This window comes from Nannospalax galili, unplaced genomic scaffold (genome assembly GCF_000622305.1).
Source record: "Nannospalax galili isolate Female #2095 unplaced genomic scaffold, S.galili_v1.0 scaffold109, whole genome shotgun sequence".
Lineage (NCBI taxonomy): Eukaryota > Metazoa > Chordata > Mammalia > Rodentia > Spalacidae > Nannospalax > Nannospalax galili.
Window position 1 is genome coordinate 2,315,282 of NW_008360315.1, and position 21,561 is coordinate 2,336,842.

The window sequence follows — 21,561 nt, forward strand, 5'->3', positions numbered from 1 at the left end:
CCAGGCAGTGGTTCCGCAGGGAGTGGCTTGCTCCCCTAGCTGCCATCTCAGAAAATAACAGGCTGCTCTTCCTATTGGCCTTGTGCTCCTCGAATTAAATGCCAGGATAGGTACATATAGCACTGGTATTACAAACAGAGTTCCCTGTCCCCCTTTCTTTCCCCTTCCATCAAAGAGTAATTTTGTGTGTAATCATTACTACACAAGTGAGCTATGGAAGAGTGCTTTTCTGTTGTTCATAAAGAACCTTCGTGGTATTGGGTTGGTAGAGAGAAGCAGGGCTTCGAATTTCATTTCTGGGATAGCAGAAATCAGCCTTCTTTTTGTAGACAGCAGAAACCAATCACAGTACAACTGAAGCTTTGTATGAGTCACATCTATGTCCCTGTCTGTGGAATGTGTTAGTAATGTCTCAGGCCCCTTTCCCCTCCTTTACTGACATGCATAACACACACACACACACACACACACACACACACACACACATACACACACATACTCCATTCTCACACACATATCACAGGATGCTGTGAGAATTGAGCAATATGCTGATCATGGGACCACAGGGAAAATGGTAGTGTGAGATGAACTCAAAACTAGTATTTTAATTATGCAGCATGGATAATATGTGCTATGTTTCCACATATTTAAGAATTTTCTCAAGACACTGGAAATATATAACAAACAGAAACATTTTTAAAGAGTATATATATCTTCTTGTCAATTAGAATTTTGTTTGCGTTAGCTAATTTGAATATTAGTTATAAAAATCTGTTTATAGTCTTATTGGAACTAGTATAAAACAACTGATGGCAGAGGATATCCCAGTAGGCATTCCAAGCCAATGTTGCTTTCTTTGCATGTATGCACATGGGTGCTTTGTTGAGGGATATTTTTTCACCAGGGTACTCTTAGAGCCTGGCTCAGAACAAATGTTTGTTAAATGAATAAATTAAAAATACACGTTGTATAACAACTTTCCATCAAATGAGCCTTCTCAAGTCTATCCATGTTCTCAGCCATCAGAAGATTTTCTGTCACACATGGTTCATATTTGGATGCCCATATTCAGAAACACAGCTGGGTGAAACTGGTTTACTCATTTTTGGATGGCAGACACAAACCACAGATTGAAACAGAGGACATTAAACAATGTTTCTGACATGCTTGGTGATTAAGACAGAAAGCCATTCTTTAGATGTTTCAAAAGTGACACGTAATTTATGGATCTCATTTTTCATTAAGCAAATCACCCAAATTAAGAGTGTTAACACATACTATTATGAAGGATTAAGTCAAAATCAAAAGGAAAAAATTAATTATTTTTGGTCAATGTCCAAGAAAATTGATTTATGAAAACGTTTCCTTAAAGTTTAATTTGTGTAATGCCAGACTCAGTGAAGGTACAACCTCTTTTATTTGGCACTGATTTTGTGTTTGTTGGTGTTCCAAAGAAACTTTCACTACAAGAATACAGTGGTTCATCAGGATGAGGTGGAAATTAGAATTCATTAATTTTAATTGCTTCAAATTAAACTTCAAGAAAAGGGGTGAAGAGGTTGATGTTCTTGAAGTACTATAGAAGTTATCACTAGATGTTATGTGATTTCTACATGTAATGATTTTGAATTATGAAAAACCACACTGGATTGGAACGAGATAAGTGGGATGAGCATGTAATGTAATGTCTGTTGGTTCTAACCATGCCAGACATTTCGCTAAGCACGCTGCATGTCATCTCATTACTTTCCATACTTCCCCACACAACATTTCACGCTTCTTATTTCAGTGATGAAAATGTTGAGGCTCTGCAAAAGTCAATGTGCTTACTAGAATGGGTGGAGTTAAGTCAAAACTAAGTCTTCCTTAGCTGTGGGAATCGCGCCACCTTGGCTTGGGTTTGGATGCTTGGAGTGAAGAGGAGAAAGTCAAAGAGAAAAGACATAAGAGTAGTCTTGGTGAGGTCAAAGTGCACTGGTGGGGGTAGCTATGAGTAGGAGCCTGCTGGTGGCCAAGGAATAACCGATTACAGGTATCCCAGCAACTGGGATGTGTGCATTTTACTTATCTAGCCTTACACGGAAAATAAACGTTTGTAAGTGAATTCCATCTTGACACATCTTCTTTACCCACCCCAGTCAGCCTGATCAGAGGACTGTAGATCTTTTCAGATGAGCTCAGAAAAGGAAACTAACTTGGTGGACAAAAGATGGCAGCGTGTATGGACCAGAATCCTTTTTTCCTGAACTGGCCCAGGAGATAACATTTAGTTTCAGCATCATTTATTCACTTCCTCAACCTTTTAAAATAATGGTAAAGGGGGCTAGAAAGACAGCTTAGTGGTTAAGAGCACTGGATGCTCTTCCAGAGGACCCAGGTTCCATTTCCAGTACCCATATGGTGGCTAAGAACCATTCGAAACTGCAGTTCCCGGGGATTCGATGCCTGCTTCTGGCCTCCGCAGGCATTGTGTGACATGGGTGCGCTTACATATATGCAGACAAAACACTCATGCACACAGCAAAAATGAATACAGAAGTTTAAAATAACTGTAAAGGAAATCACACTTTGTTCACCCACAGCAGCATACACTCATAAAAACATTCTAGCACTGATTTGCTCTCACAGCTACTCATTTTCTGCCTTTTCTTAACATAGCACAAGGAGATAAAACTTCATGTTTCAATTTTAAACATCCCACTTGGATCTTTTCTCTTGTTCCTAAAATCTACCCAATATGTACATTAGGAATGAGAGAGAGAGAGAGAGAGAGAGAGAGAGAGAGAGAGAGAGAGGAGTTAAAGTATTATCAGGAAGAAAAAACAGAAAGTGCACTAATGAGTACGATGCTATTATCATCGCTAGTGATTTATTGGTCCAGTCCTTCATGGTATTTAATGAATGGTAAAGTATTGAAACTAAGAAGTATGATTTTGTTCAGTTAAATGTTGGAGTCCTCCATATACTGGGCATCATGTTAGGTTGGGAGGAAACAATGAATATGTCATATTTTTCCTCAACAAAATATTAGCAAATAAAATTGAACAGTATATTAAAAAGATCAATCAAAACTTATTAATAGGATACTACTATGACTCAACTTAGAAAAACAAATATATGTTATACTTATTAACTGTGATACATTAACAGTGTGAAGGTTAAAAAAAAACGCATGACCATCCCAGTAGATGCAGAGAAAGCACTTGACAAAATTCAACATTCTTTAATGATAACAACTCTCACCAAATGGTTTATAGAAGGATTGTAGCCCAACATAACAAAGATGATACATGACAAGCTCACAACTAATATACAGTAAAAAGCTGAAAGCTTTTCCTCCAAGATCAGGGAAAAGCAATGATTTCCACTCTAGCCACTTTTGTTAAGCATAATATTGTTAACCATAACCCTAGCTACAAGAATCAGACAAGAAAGATAAATAAAAGTCATTCAAATAAAAGAAGTAAACTTTTCTGTTCAAAGATGACATGATCTAACATATAGAAAACCCTACATGCTCTATATATACATGTAAACACAATTGTGTGTGTCCATATGCACACACAGGCACAAAAGCACACACACACACACACACACACACACACACACACCTAGATCAATAAATTCAGAAAAGTTGCAAGATACCAAATCAGTGTATAAAAAATTAGCTTCTGCACAAGAGAAAGCATCTATAGAAAGCAAAGGGTCACCATACAGAGTGAAAGAAAAAATTTGCATATCGTACATTCAATAAGAGGCATATATCTATAATATATGAAAAATTCAAAATAGGTCAATAGCAAAAATCAAAATATAAGACAAACCAAACAACCATCCAAACTAACCCAAAACATAGGCAAATGATTTATGCAGTCATTTCTCCAAAGAAGACAAACAAATGGATAAAATACATTTGAGAAGTGCCTGACCTCACTGATTCTCAAAAAAAAAAAAAAAAAAAAGAAAAAAAAACCCACAGATAAAAGTAACAAGGAGCCAGGCATGGTGGCATACACCTTTGATCCCAGCGCTCCAGAGGCAGAGGCAGAGGCAGGCAGATCTCTGGAGTTCAAGGCCTACCTGGTTTATATAGAGAGTTCCAGGCTAGCTGGGGCTACAGGTTGCAAGAAGGAGCTATCACCTAACATTTGTTAGAATGATCAAGAGGGTAAGCTAAGTGTTGTTTAAAACAGAACCGCTGCATGGTCTAACAGTTCTTCTGGGTATACTGTCAACCCAGGATCCTGAAAGAAATGAAGCAATACTAAAGGTGACATGTTCATTGTAGCACTGATCTTAGTAGCTGGGTTTGAAAATAACCCAACTGTCTATTGATGGATGAATGGATAAAGAAAACATGCTCTCTCTCTCTCTCTCCATATATATATGGATGTCTGATGGACCCCCATATACAATGGCGATCCTATAAGATTATGTTACCTAGTGACTTTTTGGCAGTCTTAGTTTGTGTAAGTACAATTTATAATGCTCACAAATGACAAAATTACTAAATGGAGCAAATCTCAAAACATATGCCCTGTCATTAGGGGAGATATGACTTTACACACACAGTGGAATACAGATATTTATGAATTATGATGGTTCAACTTGTGATTTTTTTGACTTTATGATTGTGCATCAGCAAGATGTACTTGGTATTAACTATACTTAGAACCTTGAATTTTATCTTTTCCTGAGCTAGTGATTTGTGGTACAACTCAGTTCCCCCTCTCCCCTTCTTTTTCCCTCTCTCTGAGTCTAGAAAGCAGCCATCTGCAGCTACCAAGTAGTCACTCAACCACAGAATTACACAACCCAAATGCCACAGGGTAGTTTGTTGCTGAGCTGTGGTGTTCGGTAGGTTAGGTATATTAACTAGATTTTTGGCTTATGATCTTTTTCATGTGTTGTGGGTTCATTGGGATATAGTCCCATGATAAATTAAGAAGCAAATTTATTATGTACCCTGTAAAAAGAAGGAAAAATGGTCATCTGCAACAGCCTAGATTAACCTGGACGTTATTATGCTTAGTGCAATAAACCAGAAGGACAAATACTGCATTATCTGACTTACATGTACAAACTGAAAAAGTCAAACTGATACAAGCAGAGAGGAGAACGGCGGTTATCAAGGACTGAGAGATGGGGCTAATGGTCGAAGAGGACAAAGTTTCCGTTATGCACGATGGAAAAGTTCTAGAGATCTAATACACAGTGTGGTGGCTATGGTTAACAGCACTGTATTATATACTTGAAATTGACAAAGACAGTAACTCTTAAGTGTCTTATGGTATGTAATGTTTATTTTAATAGATTGATCATATTAGTCATTTCCCTGTGTGCAGATACACTGAAAAATCACACAATATACTTTATTTCTTTTTATTTTATTCATTATTTTTATTTTATTTTATGTGCATGAGTGTATTGCCTGAATGTATGTAAGTGCACCCATGTCCTGCAATGCCCACAGAGGTCAGAAGAGAGCGTCAGATTTCCTGCAACTGGAGTTACAGACAGTTGTTAGCAGCCATGTGGGTGCTGGAAATTGAACCCAGGTCCTCTGCAAGAGCAGCCAGTGCTCTTAACCACTGAGCCATCTCTCCAGCCCCTACATGGTATACTTTAAATACACGCAATTGGCAAAATAGAATTATATTTTAGCATTATTTTTAATATTGAGTAAGTAACAATTTTGAAATAATTTTTGATGTAACAAAATTATGTACCTAAGCTACCAAAGATTAATTTTCCATTGCTGTGCAAACATGATTCTAGTGCTTTTACCTTTTGCCTCTAAGTATTTACTTTAGAAACATAGCCTAGACCTTTCCCGTCTTGTGTATGTGCTATATGTGTGTCACACACATGTGTGTGTCATGCATGCATGTGGTGTATGTGTGTGGGTGAGTGTGCCTGTGTGAGCACATGTGGAGGCCAAAGTCTTAAAAAATTATTTATTTGTGTTTAAGTGTATGAGTGTTTTGCCTGCATATATGTAAGAGCACTCATGCCATGCAATGCTTACAGAGGTCAGAAGAGGGTGTTGGATCCCCTGGAACTGGAGTTACAGATAGTTGTTAACTGCCATGTGGGTGCTCAGAACTCAACCTGGGTCCTCTGCAAGAACAACCAGTGCTCTTAATGACTGAGCCATCACTTCAGCCCCAGAGGCCGTAGTTTCATGTGGCGTGTCCTCTATCACTCGCCACCTTATTTTGTCTTAAAACTTGTATTTATAATTATTAGTGTGTGTGTGTGTGTGTGTGTGTGTGTGTAATCTGTATATGTGTGTGGGCATATGTGTGCTGTGGCACATGCATGGAGGTAATAGGCCTCTTTCAGGAGCCGGGTTGCTTCTTCCAGTGTGTGTTCCAGTGTTCAAATTCAGACTTGTGCAGAAAGCATCTTATCCACTGAACCATCTTGCCAGCTCTCTGGAGACCTTATTTTCTAAGACAGGGTTCTTCATTGAGCCTAGAGTTCCACATTTAGGCTTGCCTGGCTGGGTAGCAAGCCCCCAGGATCTGCCTGTCTCAGCCTTCCACTTCTGGGGTTCCAGGCACAGACTGCCACATCCAGCTTCTTATGTAAATGCTGACAGTCTAAAGTCAGGTCCTCATGCTCGCACAGCAGACACCTCACCCAGTTAGCCAACTGCCAAGTTCCCTTTCCCATTTTTATTTATTTTTATTTTATATGTGTGAGTGTTATGCCTGCAACTGCGAAGATGCACCCGTGTTGTACAGAGGATAGAAGAGGGTGTCATTGCCTACAGAAGATATTGTGCATTGCTTACAGAGGACAGAAGAGGGTGTCAGAGTCCCTGGAACTGGAGTTATAGACAGTCGTTAGCCCCCATGTGGGTGCTGGGATTCAAACCCAAGTCTTCTGCAAGAATAGCCAGTGCTCTTAACCACTGAGTCATCTCTCCAGCCCCTCCCTTTCCCATCTTTAGCTGCTTGATATTATATGGTTGTTTACCTACTTAGATAATCGAGTTATAGCTACATGTACATATATGTATTGCACGCAATTTGAAGGAAACTGCTGCAGTATCTCAGCAGTCTCATGCTTTTCTAGTACAATTTCTCAAACATTTGCACTCTGAAACTCAGCCATTGGGTGAGTTCAATGACAGTGACAGCTGCCATTGACTATCATAGTCCACCTTGATATTCGCCATGTCTTAGAGGCGATATCTTTCCTACTGCATTAGGTGAAGGTGCAGCCCAAGCTTAGGGAGATTATGCAATTTGCAAGCTGTAGGGCTTCACAGAGTTGACTAGAGCCCTGAGCTATTCCCATCACAGGAGCCCTACCTTGATCCCTCTGGGGGAGTCTTAATGGGACTTTTTAAGAATTAAAGCGAGGTTTGCCTCAGGCTACAGTACACAGATGAAGTTATTTTAGATTTTCTTCTTGATCTCTTCTTCTGATCTCCATACGCTTTTCTTTTCCTGTGAAAACTTTCTTCAGCTTGATGTAGAAAACTGCCAGAAATTAGTTAAACCTTGAAATTGAAATATTACAGACCGAGGCAACTGGAATTCTCTGGAATACTGTTTCAACACAGAGTATTTTGGGTTCTGTTTTGATTTTCTGAGACAGGGGCTTCACTATATAGCCAGGCTTGCCTTGATCCTCCTACTTCTGCCTCTCTGGGGCTAGGATTACTGCTGTATACCCCTTCCCTGAGCTCACCGGCTACTAAATAGGTACTTGAGTTTTTTTTTTTTTTTTTTTTTTTCTGCTTAAATGAGTCTGGGAAATACTGATGTAAAAGGAGAAACATCAAACAACTTTCTTCTCCATAGGTTAACAGTCGGAACTTATCTGTCAGTTTCTGTCACTTGTGTGTGCTTTCCCTATAAAATCCACAAACATTTCCCATACTCTTGTAATTTTAGCACGGACTTTAGAAATGCTTTTGTAGGGGGTATTTGATTCCGACTTGCTTTTCTTTTCCCCCTGCAAAGCTCTAAATGAATGGAAGATACAGGTCAAGGAAACTGCTGACCTCAGAAGACAACGTAGAGCAAATAAATGTCAATTTAATAAGTTGTTGGTGAGTTCCACATCATCTTGTGTCAGTAGTACTGTACCCAGAGGAAGTACATGTCAACTTCAAAGAACATTGGAAAGTCACGTTGGTCTCCATGGGTTGTCTGGAAGTGACCCAAGTGGTGGTGGAGACCCGCACTGCAGACACCCCTCCCAAGCTTCCTGGTTCTTCTCTGCTGTCCCACATTCCACTTCCTAGGTGGTGTGGGCTGCTTTGCTTCTCTGGCTAGCACCAGTTACTGCATTAAGGTTCCTCCTTCATCCCTCCTTGCCTCTCTCTGTCTGATGTCCTTTAAGAGTATCTCCCAACAAACTCCTCTTTTTCTTAAAAATCAGTTGTCTCCCCCAACCCTGCCACATGCCCTCTATACTCCTATCTTCAGCACAATGAATACCTTCCTCAGAAAGAGAAGGAAAATTACAAATAGTTTTGGTACATTTTATATCTTTCCTATGTAATTTTTAGAAAGTCTGAATTAGGGATACATTTTATATATTTCCCGTGTAATTTTTAAAAAGTCTGAATGTGGCAATAGCTTGGTCAGCAAAGCGCTTGTCACTCAAGCATGGGGACCTGACTTTGTTTCCCAGCACCCATTTAAAAGTCAGGTGTGGGTTGGAGAGATGACTCAGCCATAAGAGCACTGACTGCTCTTGCAGAGGACTGGGATTTGATTCCCAGCACCCACAGGGCAGCTAACAACTGTCCTCTAGATCCAGGGGATCCGACACCCTCTTCTGACTTCCACAGGCATTGCACCACACAGGTGCAGTTACATACATATAGGCAATACACTCATACATATAAAATTTAAAAAAAGTCAGGTGCTTGTAATCCCAGCAATGGAGAGGAGGAGATAGGCAGGCCCCTGGGGTGTGCTGGCCAGCCAGCCTAATCTCATAGGCGAACCCCAAGTCTCAGTGAGCAAACCTGTCTCAGAAACAAGGAGGATGACTCCTTGGGGAGCCATACCCAAGGTTGACCTCTGACCAGCACATATAAGCACACACATGTGTAACTACACACACACACAGACATGAACACACGCATATATCTGAACAAAGCTTTACTAAGAAGCATTTCTGAACTGTAGGGCTTGCACCTTTGTGTTTCTTCATGCCTTTTAAAATGAATGTATTCCATTTTATAGAACATAAGACCCATCATGTTTGGTCTACCATGTTATGTACCACAGAGAAAAAAATTCTGCCAATTATAATTGTAAACACCACTGACTAGATAAAGTCTCCTAACATGAAAAAAAAGCATCTTGGGAACAATGAAAGAGAATGGTATTTTATTCTGTATTGTCTAGTTTACATAATTTTTAGTAGTATTTACATAAAAACACACACTAAGATTCTGGGGGTTCAGCAGTTAATTAAAAATACAGATTTCTAGGCTCTTCCTGAAGTTTCACTGAAACAGAGTTTGTGGCATGATCTGGGCAGGAGTGTTTTTAAGCCTTTGGGGTGATTTAACATGTAGCCAGATAGGTGAACTTTCTCAAAGGTGATCATCAGGCCAGTGCTGGGAGCCTCTCAGAACCACAGAACCGCAGGGCTGGGAGACTGCACACTTACAAGTGTGAGGACTGGATTCGGATCCCCAGCACCTACATAAAAAAGCACTGTAACCTAGTGCTCAGGAGTGGAGCCAGGAATCACCGGGTCAAGCAGGCTTGCTAGACTAGTCAAATTGGTAGATGCTGGGTTCAATGAAAGAATTTGCTTCAGTAAATAAAGTGGAGAGTTATAGAGGAAGTCATCTAATATCAACCTCTGGCCTTCACAAACATGAGTATGCATGCATACACACACATGTACACCTGGGCATCACACACACACACACATACACACACACACACACACACACACACACACACACAAAATAGAGGTTGGATATGGTGACACATACCTTTAATCCCAGCACTCAGGAGGCAGAGGCAAGTGGATCTCTGTGAGTTTGAGGCCACTGTGGTCTACAAAGTGAGTTTCAGGTCAGCCAGGACTATATAGTGAGACCCTTAAACAAAGGAAGAAAGGAAAGAAAGAAAGGAACAAAGAAACAAAGAAACAAAAACAAAGGAAAAGCAATGATGCAGTCTTAAGTCCTGTATCAGATCCATTGAAATAGAATGTGCACTTTAAGATGCCCAAGTCATTCACAGGGACACTAGAGTTAGAGAATCACAGGGACCAACAATCAAAGTGAAGTCCTAGCTGGGCTGCAGTGCCCTGTAGGAACTTAGAAATGCAAAGTCTTAGGACCTCACTTAGCCAGAACCAGTCAATCAGAAGCACAGGGGGCAGTGTGTGTGTGTGTGTGTGTGTGTGTGTGTGTGTGTGTGTGGCGGGGAGTCCAGGTTCTCTGGATTTTAATAAGCTCCTTGGTGATTCTGATGCATGCTGGGGTGAGAGCCACTTGCTTGCAGTCTGCCTTTTTTTTTTTAAACACATCTGATGACAACACTGACCATTTAAGGCAATGCAAAGAGATGGGGCTGCAGGCAGGTACCTGTTTTGTAGTCAAAGTGATTAAGAAGCATTAACTAGTGTCTCAAGGGCTAAGTAAGCTTTTAATCTCAGGTATTAAAATAATAGCAGATATAACAATTGGGAAAACAGGTAACAAAATGCTGGTTAATGATGATTTTAAGTGAGTCAGAGAATGATACATGCTGTCTGAGGAATTTTTCTAGTTCTAATCTTACTCTAGCATTTTTTTTTTTTTCTGACTCTTCAAAGCATCTGTAACAAAGTGGTTGTGCCCTTAGCTCCCTGTATTACCTAATGAACTCTACTGTGAAATACATCATCCTCCAACTCAAATTCAGGGCCAAAAATGAGATCCTAATATTTGTTTTCCTTGTTTGTATAAACAAGGAGGGGTAGTGAAGATGGAAGTCTTTGTGGATGGAAGTCTTTGGTTTATTCATTCCACGGTTGTTGAGTGTTTATCAAAAAATCAGTGGCTATTGGACACCAATAATCTGGAAGTTAAAAGTTAGTTTTTCCCCTTAGGAGCCAAGAGTTATTGGGGAGATAAACACAGCAAGTGGGACTTTGTGTGCTGCAGGCATGAGACGGTTGTTATAACCATGGGCTGACACAGTTGGAAGGTGGATTTGAGGAAGATGAAAATAATGAGGCTAAAAAGGGTAAATAAGTAGTTCCTATCAAAATTCAAGCAAGAGGCTGGATGGTGGTACGAGGCATCTATTTGAGCAACTTCTGAAACACAGAGACTTAGAATCAGCCACTGACCCACTGCACCTACCAGCAGTGATTCGGATAATTTGAAATAAGCTAAAAAACAAGCAAACAAACAACAAGAGCCTACAACTTTGCAGTTTGATAAAAATCATCCTTTAAACTATAAGTGTCTCATGTTTCCCAACATGCCCTTTCTATTATCTCCAGCATTCCATGACTATGCTGTTTATGCCAGTATTATGCTTAATTAAGCACCATGGTAATATCAATGAGAGTCTGAAAGCCAGATGTGGCACAGATCATCCAAAAATGCAGCGATCCTGGCAAGCTAAGGATAAACCTTTCAAAAAAAAGAGAGAGACTTCCCAGACATTGTTTTCCCTTTACCCCAAAGATCCAAACCTAAGAGGCTGCTTTCCAAGGACAGATGAGAGCAGATCCTGATGCTGTTAGCTGTCTCCAGCATTTACAAACACAGCACTGGGGTGGCCATCCCCACCATCACGATGCTGCTTCCTACTGTGTAGGAAGGGTACCTTTATGCTTTCTTACTTCAAAGTAAGCAACCCTTAGGAAACGGAACTTCCTGTGTGAACACTCTCCATGGTGCTTTCTGACCTTCGAAGCCTTAGCTGGCTTCTTTCCAACTTCTCATGTTCTTTAAAATTTGTACCCTTTAATCATGGCACTCATTCCTCAGAGCTTTAGTTACTAACTTCCTACCCATCCCCCTACCAATAAAAAGCAGAAGATGCTGGGTAGTAGCATACTTACAAGACTGTCCGTCTCCTTAGCTGTTGGTTAGTCACTGTGTGTTGGGCACTAATTTAGATACTGGGGCTATTGCACCGGGAAAGAAAACAAACTTTAGGTTGTTGCATTTTTGAGGAATGAAAGATCTAGTGAAAGGAGATGGATAGTTCAACACATCGCCAGATAAAAGAATCAAACGACTGCAGACAATGGTCGGATTTTATGCTAATGAAGGCTATTAGGAAGATGGAAAGAAATGGGATGTGGAAATGACATTTACTGTGCTTGGAAATCTTTTAAGAAATGAAATTCAAGGAAAAACCAGAAAGGAAGTTGACTTAAGAGAATAGCTGTAGGGGTCAGATGGGGAGAAGAGCAGAAGAGAAGGTTGGAGAGTCGGGCAGGGGTTAGGATGTGCTGGGCTTTCCTTGCAGATAGCATGAAGGAGACCTGAGTTTGTCGGTAAGGGTATTGATCAGACTGACATTTTTAAAAAGGCTACGTCATTATTCAGAACACAGAGAGCTGCTGATGTTCAGGGAAATCTGGTCTGGACAAGGCTGGGCCATGGGGAGGGTGAGAAGTGCTCAAGTTCAGAGATTTTAGTAGGAGGACTTGTTGATAAAGGAGCCCTGGAAGAGAGACCCCTAGACTCTGGCCATGGGTAAGTGGGTTAGTCATTGTTAATGTCTTTTAGAGAGACTGTATAAAAAACCATTGGGAATGAATGTTAAATTCAGTGTTTGATTTTGAACACATTGAATGTGAGAGGCCTATGAAATATCCATACCCGCTCAACAGGTTTGCTAACAAATCAGATTTTAAAGGGTCTACTTAATATTTTCCACCACTGCAGAAAAGTAGGTAAGATCCTCACCTTTGGAGAGAGAAAGACCTGAGTTTACACTCACGTTTTCCTACCAAGAATGAACCATGCTTTTTTAATATCCTCTTTGAGCCTTAGTTCCCTCTAGGCCCCCACAGAATTGTTGTGAAGATTAAATGGTGTGTGTGTGTGTGTGTGTGTGTGTGTGTGTGTGTGTGTGTGTGTATGATGCTGATGGAGCACCTAGATTAGGCCAAGTGAGAAATGATAATAGCCCAAGATGATGGCTATAAGGGTGATGCTGATAAAAAAGCACGTGTACTGAATTCTCCTCTGGCAAGCAGAGCAAGTGTATCCCTTGTGCTGAGGCTGCATCAAGAAGGACAGAGAAGCACTTGGGAGACTGCTCATTAGGTAAGAATGTTTGCTGCACAAGAATGAGGACCTGAGTTAGGATCCCAAGCCAGCCTTGGCATCCTGAACCTGTAACCCCAGTGCTGGGGAGCAGAGACAGGAGGATTTGGGGGCTTTCTGGTCAAGCCCAACAAGTAAGCCCCAGGTTCAGTGAGAGAGATTCTGTATCAAGGGAATGAGGCAGAGAATGACACCCCCTCTTCTGGCTTCCATGGACACCACATGTACATACTTCAGGAATGATTTACAAGATGGTCATAATCTGAACTAATGTCTTTTTCCCAACATTTCAACCAAAGTTACAATGTAAACAAGCTTACTGAGCCATGGGCTCCTCTTGTGACCTGGGTACTTGACCTTAATTCCTCAGGACCATACCTCACCCTCCACCCAAAATAGTGAATGAATGTGGGTGTGCATGATTGGAGTATCACAGCTCTGGAAACAGCATGTTTTTCTTATTGAAAATGGTATGGAGAATTGATAGATTTGAAACTATGTGTAAATATTCTAGGTCTAGGGATCAAAGAGCAAGATTCTCCCATAAGATAAGGTTGGATCGTAGCTTCTATTTCCCCAATCCATGCTGGAGACACTGTTTCAATAAAAGACTGAGTGAAGCCTGGCTGGAGAGCAGAATTCAGTGAGACATCTGAAGGAATGGGTTCTCAGAGTTCAGTCCATTCTTGACCTTAAAATGAATGCTAAGAGTCACGTTGTTTCTGTATTCAGGAATAACCACAATATGACATTGAAAAGCCACACACACTCATGTGCACACACATGTACAATACACACATACACACACACACACACACACACACACACACACACACAAAGGACAGTCAGTAGAATCATTCTCCTCAGGTTTTTAGTTTTTATTACTCCATGTACTATAAGAGTCAAGTTTCCCCTGGGGCTGGAGAGATGGCTCAGAGGTTAAAAGTACTGGATGCTCTTGCAGATGACCCAGGTTTGAATCCCAGCATCCCCATGGTGACTAACCACCGTTCTAACTCCGGTTCCAGGGGATCTAATGCCCTCTTCTGACCTCTGCAGGCACTTCCTGACATGGGTGCACTTACATACATGCAGGCAATACACTCATATACATAAAAAAGAAATAAAACATTTTTAAAAAGAGCCAAATTTCCTAAGTTACCCCACTGTTGGCACCATTTTTTGTCTTTGATTCATGAATAAAATGTCTCTTCTTATATAGATTTTAATGTGGTAGATACACATAATGTAAATTGTCCATTGTAACCACATTTAAGTGTGCATTTCAATGGTATTATGTCACAATGTTATATAGCTGTTACCACCATCGATTTCCAGAGTTCATTTCATCTTCTAAAATTGAGTCTCTAACTATTGCTAATAGTCCAACCCTGACAATCACTGTTCTACTTCTAAGAACTGATCTTCCCAGATATTTCCTATAAAATGAACCGTTTGTCCTTTTAGTGACTGGCTTATTTCACTGACCATATTCTCAAGGTTTATGCAAATTGTTGCACGTAACATAATTTCCTTCCTTTTTATGACTGAGTTAAGTATTCCATGATATGTACCCATCATATTTTCTCTACCCATCCATCTGCCAATAGACGCTTGGACCGAGTCTACATTTTGGCTGTTGAGAATTATGCTGTTGAACATGGGTGTACTATATGGGATATTTTATGTGGCAGTATAACTATTCAGTGACTTATTAACTCACTTACCTACTCATTCTCTCCTTTGGTAAATATTTCCCAAACACTTATTTAGGCTGAAACTGATAATGCTTATAAGGAAAAGAACTATAACTCAGTCAACAGAGAGGTGGTGTAAATATTGAGAACATTATTTATCTTTAGGTTTAAAATCTGCAGGGGAAGCTTTAAGATACCATGTTCCAGTAATCTAGTCAACAAGCTAAAGACTTCATGTGCACAGAATGAAGATTGCCCTAAAGAATGTTTCATTCTGCCAACAAAACCAGTGTCCCGAAGATTATAAAAACTTGGACAGATGAGATGTTACAGTGTGTAGAGGTGCTTGCCATCCAACCTCAGTGACCTGAGTTTTATCCCTGGAACCCATAAATTGGTGGAAAAGAGAACAGACTCCACAAGCACTGTGGTGTGCCCCGCCCCCAAACACTAATAACAAATTATAAGATAAATATTTTAAAGACAGAATACTAAAAACTTTCAATAGATAATAAGGAAAATAAAGTGAACTGAATGGCATGACCTACCATTCAGTTTTCAAATTTGAATCTTATGAAAAGTATTTTTACATTTTGGGAGTTTCTTGGAATTAAAAGAAAACCAAGGACTATCATTAAAATCTTTTTTTGGGGGGCGCTGGGGATGGTTCAAAAGTTAAGCGCACTGGCTGTTCTTGTAGAGGATCTGGTTGGATTCCCAGCACCCACATGGTAGCTAACAACCTTCTGTAATTCCATTTCCAGGAATGGGCATTGCGTGCACATGCTGCACATAAATGCACTCAGGCAAAACACTCATACACATAAAAATAAATAAAATATAAAAAATAAAATCACTGTCTAAAATAATGATGAATTGAGTGGTAAGTTATGTAAAGAACAGCCTAATATCTATTGTAGTATTCAGAAATCAAAGCAGATAAATTTGATTGACAACATGGATATTGCTCTTAAATTTAGGGAGAAAAGTTCTTTTCATTATAAAATAAATCCACTTACAGTCTTCTACTGGGAGTCCACAGGATTACATGCAGACTAAACAGGCAAATTGGCTGGTATGTGTTTTGAGCACCAGGGGGAGATGAAGTGAAGGAGAGGCAGTGTGGTGGTGCTGACTGAGAGAGGAGATGAGGAGTGTGCTTTAAAGAAGGCAAGGGTGTGCAGGAGAGAGTACAGAGGACATTCAAGCATGGAAGGTTTCCAGCTCTGAGCTTCTTTCTTCAGATGAGAATGCTGCCGCTATTTCCAAAGAGAGCCAAAGAAATAAGCTCCAGAGAATAAAGTCAAGACTACAAAACTGAGTCAGGCATGCGGCCTAAACAAATGCTTCACAAGGCATACCTCTTTGTTATCCCTGAAATATGCTTTGAGAAGAAACGTGGATGGGAAAGAACATTTCCAGTTTTAGGGTGCTGGAGAGTACCCCGAGAGTGTCAATCCAGGACAGAAATGAATGTGAACAGCTGCGTTTCACAATCTGACCTCAGGACACTGGAGCTTTAGTATTTCCATAATATGACGGGTAAAAAATATGTCCCTCTAGCCTTATTTGCTTTCTTTAATGGATAATGCTTCTGGCTTGGATCTTCACATGGAAAAAAGGATCCTTTGTCTCATAAAATGTTACAGATGCTGCTATGGTAACATACTTTAATTTTATTCCTATCTCAGAAGATAAACATGGAAAACTACAACTGGCAATTTAATCAAATATCTAGCATTTGCTTTAGGTCCACGAAGCAGTTGGGTTTTTGTTTTTAAGGCACACTGGCACTCTTATTAACCTGCTGTACTGAATTAAGCAGAGTCCCAAAGTCCTGTCTAGAAGGTATTACTCTGCCAACTTAAAAATACCATGTGGCCAAGTTTGAAAACCCACAAGGCAAAGAAAGCTGCTTCTAGGACAGAACTTTTAGGTGACCGGAGTAAGTCTTCATTTGTGGGAGTTTTTTGTTAAGCTAGAAACAAACCTAAACATCTAGGCATTTATGAAAACAGTATCAATTTGACTTAAAATAAAACATACCATTGGTAGACAATTACTAAGTTTTTTCTTATTAGTAAAGCCTGCAGGATACAGCATTAGAACTTCTGCATTAGAGCAAGTTGTTTATTTTGCTCTTAGCTCATAACAAGAGTTATTGCATCTGGAAAAGGTAATTTGAAGCCACAATTCCCTGTTGACTAGTAATATCCAGTTCTACAGGGCATCGAGGCCTCCATGCTACCTGCCATAAACAAGGCGAAAAGCACGAGCAGAAGGAGGGACAGGAACTAAGGGCAGTACCACACTCTGTATTTAGGTCCTATAACCTTTCTTTTACAATTACACAGTACCAACGGCCCCTGCTCTCTTCTGTTTAGTTACTCTCACATCACATTTTTTAAATTTTCCCTTCTATAATAGAAAGTGAAGGCAGCTGAAGAGTTAATGAAGGCTGTGGTCAACACACATGAAGCTTCAATAACAAATTGATGGGGTCAAGTCTGACTCTGATTTCCCACATGCAGCAGTAACCCATTCCAGAATATTCTCTGCCAGCATTTCAGAACAAGGATCCTGGTTCATTCATTAAGTGATTGGGAAACTGCCTCCTGCTTAATTTTAGTCATTCTAGGTCTTTATAGAATAATAAAAAAGCATCATGATTGCTGATTGACACACTGACATTTAGAGATACCCATCATGAACATAGTAACACTACAGTCCTTTTAAAGCCCCACAAAATGTACAAGTTGTAGTCATTAAACCGAAGTGCCTACCAACGTTGTTCCAAAGCAAATTTCAGCCCTTTGTGATATTTTCCCTTTATAAAAGTCCCCAAGTATTTATGGTCTGTAGATGATATCACACTCTTGAAATGGTAAAGATAAAATGAGAGAGGGAACGAGAGTGAAAGAGAGGCTGTTCACACTAACACTACTGGTATTGAGGAGATGCAAAAGCACTGTCTTGATTCCCACTGGTCACTTGGGGAGCTGGAACAATATTTGCCCAGTTGCTATGTGGAGAAGGGTGGCTGCCAATTCACTCCACTAATAAGCCTGAAACTGGCCTCTGCAGAAAAGAGCAGTTATTGTTTGCGGTAATGTGTTTGTTGATAGGATGCTCACCAAAGAAGGTATGAGAGGGAGTTTTCTCTTGTGACAGAATGCAGAGTGGCTGCTGATATTTCTCCACCACCCTCTGAATCTTAACCATTGTGGCAAATAGTAAACTAAGAGATGACTACTACTTTAGTGTTTTTCATTTAAACTTTCTTTAACCAGAAAGACCATACTTACATGCTTTCTTTAAAAGAAGTCATCCTTGATATGCTGAGAGAATGTCATCCACTCTGATTCTGAGAATCTATATATTTTGAAATATCTAATGGTGCATATACATATATATGCATGTAAATTCATATACATGCAAACGAAGTTTACTTTAGAAAAGCTTCCCCAAACTTCAAAGGAAGCTACTTGGATCTGACAGGTATAGCTACACATACCCCACCATTAATATCTGTATGTGCACACATAATGTCCACATGTGTATTTAGCTAGAACACTACAGGAATAACGTAAAGCACATGCCAACTTAGGGAGTTTTTTAAAAAAATTCAAAGACAGATGGTTTTCTTTTTGTATTTAGAAAAACACTCGTTTATTTTTCCAGCATGTACTGATTGTGTGTGCACATTTCTATGTGCTGTGCCAAGGGAAGACAGTTGGGATCCTGAATTTAACAATACATGATGAACAGAGGCAACTGAAACAAGCATATCCAGTACACATTTAATAATTAACGGCTTAGCAGGTAAAGGTGTTTGATGCTAAATCTGACAATCTGAATCAGATCCCTGGGGCCCACATGGTAGGAGAGAGACAACTCCTGCAAGTTGTCCTCTGGCTTCCACAGCACACACAACCACACACAACACACCCAATAAATAAAGTAAACATAGTATAAAATAACTAAGTTTCAGAATGATCAAAGTGTGCCCAATACTACAAGTAAAAAGGAACAAATTAGTTAACAATGAGAATTTTTTCTAGTGATCTGCTATAGAATTTCACAAAATTATTAAGTATGGTACAAGCTTTGTACCTCCAATATTCTTTTTATCACTAGGGAGTTAAAGCTCACTATTTTTTCTGCTGTATAGTTGGTTATTGGATAATAGAAATCAAAACCAATAAAACAACAATACATTAATAATAATAGATCCACAAAATTCTCAAACAACCAGATATGCTTTGGTTTCTTTAAACGGTGTGCTAGAGTACTAAGGTATTTCAACTTCATCCTGAGTATCTTTTAAAAAAAATGTTCTTAGTTAATTGAGGAGACTCTCAATGGACAACCCACCAGGTAAAGCTGTCTAACAATCATTCTGTTTCTTAAACTTTGGCATGTGACTTGGCGCTTTCTGAAACAGACCTAGAGACCACTCACTGGTCAAGTTAGTGAACAAACACTTCTAGCCAAAGTTTGGCAGAATGAAACATTCTTTTTCTATGTTGCCTCCTCAATGAAGACAAGATGCTGAGTCTTGAAAGAAGAACCGAGTTTGCATCCCTAACCCACTGCATTTGTTCATCTCTGTTGCATGTGACCAACCCAAGCTACCTGTACCCTTGTGCCTATGAAAAAATATACACATAAATTGTTCTAGTTTGTTTTCTGTTGCTGTGATAAACACCATGACCAAAGACAACTTAAGGGAGGAAAGGCTTATTTGGTTTACACTTCCCAGGTCACAATCTATCCCTGAGAAAACTCAGAGCAGGAGCTCAAGCAGGAACTGAAGTAGAAACCATGGAAGAATGGCTTGCTCTTTCTGGCTCACACTCAGTCAGTTTTCTTCTATTTGGTTAAGGCTAAGACAAAGAATGGGATTGCTAATGCTCATACCACTATAGGAAAAAACATGTCAAAAAAAGCAATACAGTTATTAAATAAAATACTGCTTCTATCTTTATGGACTCGATTTCTAAAACCTAAATACTCAAGATTGATAGTTACAGATAAGTGTCTTTTTATGAAAAACTGGAAGAATTTTATTCTTTATAACGAGGTTTAAATACGGAAGAGAGTGAGCTGAATTTTATATCGTTGAAAGTATATTCCGTCTTAGGAACTGATATTGGAACTGTTCCAGAAAAAATTTTCTGATGGATGATGGCCAAAGAGATTAAGTAAACAGTAAGACACTATGTCTTTCTCTTACACTCTCTGACCTGCTTCACACCATTACAATCCAAATATGCCCTTTGTGTCCAAAACTTGATCACACGACTGGTTCAAGTTCTATGGACATTGAGGAAGGAAAGAAATAAAACATTATATAGCAAAAAGCACATTCATCCTCCAATAGGGGTCTTGCTTGGCTAGATTTAGAGGACACAATTTTCTCAAGGCTATAAAATTTCATGGTGCATTTAAAAAAATAAAAGAAGCTTTCTGATTATGATAGCTTTTCCTTTTGATTAAAACCAGACACTCGTTCATGGACCTTCCCCTTCCCCTATCTCCATTCTTTTTCTATTTATTTTAGGAGAAGGTGACATGCTAAAATCCATTACCCAATCACAAATTAGAAATGTTGAGAAACATTAGAAGCTTGCTTCTAGGAATGGTCTTTCCAGTGTGTGCATACAAACATGGATTTTCCTGAGCAGGGGCTGTGGCTTAGGTGGTAGAGTCCTTGCCTAGCATCATGAAGCCTTGATTCAATGCCCAGAACTGTATAAACCAGGCACAATGACACAGACCTGTAATTCCAGCACTTAGGGAGTAGAGGCAAAGAAGATAAGAAGTTTAATGTCATCCTTAACTACAAAGCGAGTTTTAGGCCAGTCTGGGATACCTGAGACCTTGTATTTAAAAAATTAAAAATAAATAAGTTGTGAACATGGGCTTTCCTGCCTGAGGCCCTGGGGCACTTGGCCTCCAGATCACACTAGGACCGGCCCTGTAATCACAGTCTCCACCGTGGTCGTGCACCTGTGCCAACTCACGCCATGCTTCAGTCACTCTAGACAAGTTTAACTGAGGAGGCTCACGCTCTCCTACCTGTGGTTTGTTTGGCCTAGAACATGTTCCTTCTTTGCTGCTGTTCCTGACTTATCTCTCAGGCTCCTCCAGGTCTCAGGTAGAGTTTGCTCTATGTTGATCTTGTGCAATCACTTGTGCAGAGGATACAGTAACAGTCTCTGTGAACGTTCTCTGCCTTACCCTCAGTCAACTGCCATGTCTAGCAAGAGCACAGTAAACACTCAGGGAGTATTTGTATAATGACTGTAAGTTTGAACAGTTGCTTGCGATTGTGGCATTGGTCAGAAAAAAATGCCAAGGACTGAAGTTTCCTCAGGGATAATGAAAGTATTGACTTCAGAGAAACAGATGGTCTCTTTATGGGAAAAAGACAGTGAGAGTGGGTCTGCTTTTGATCAGTCTGAAGATCTGGGACTAAATCTGCAGTGAATTTCTTCTCTAAAACCATGAAGATACAGACCAAAGGTTAATAAATATATAAACACCCTTGGAATCCTGGAGGAAATATATATATATATATATATATAT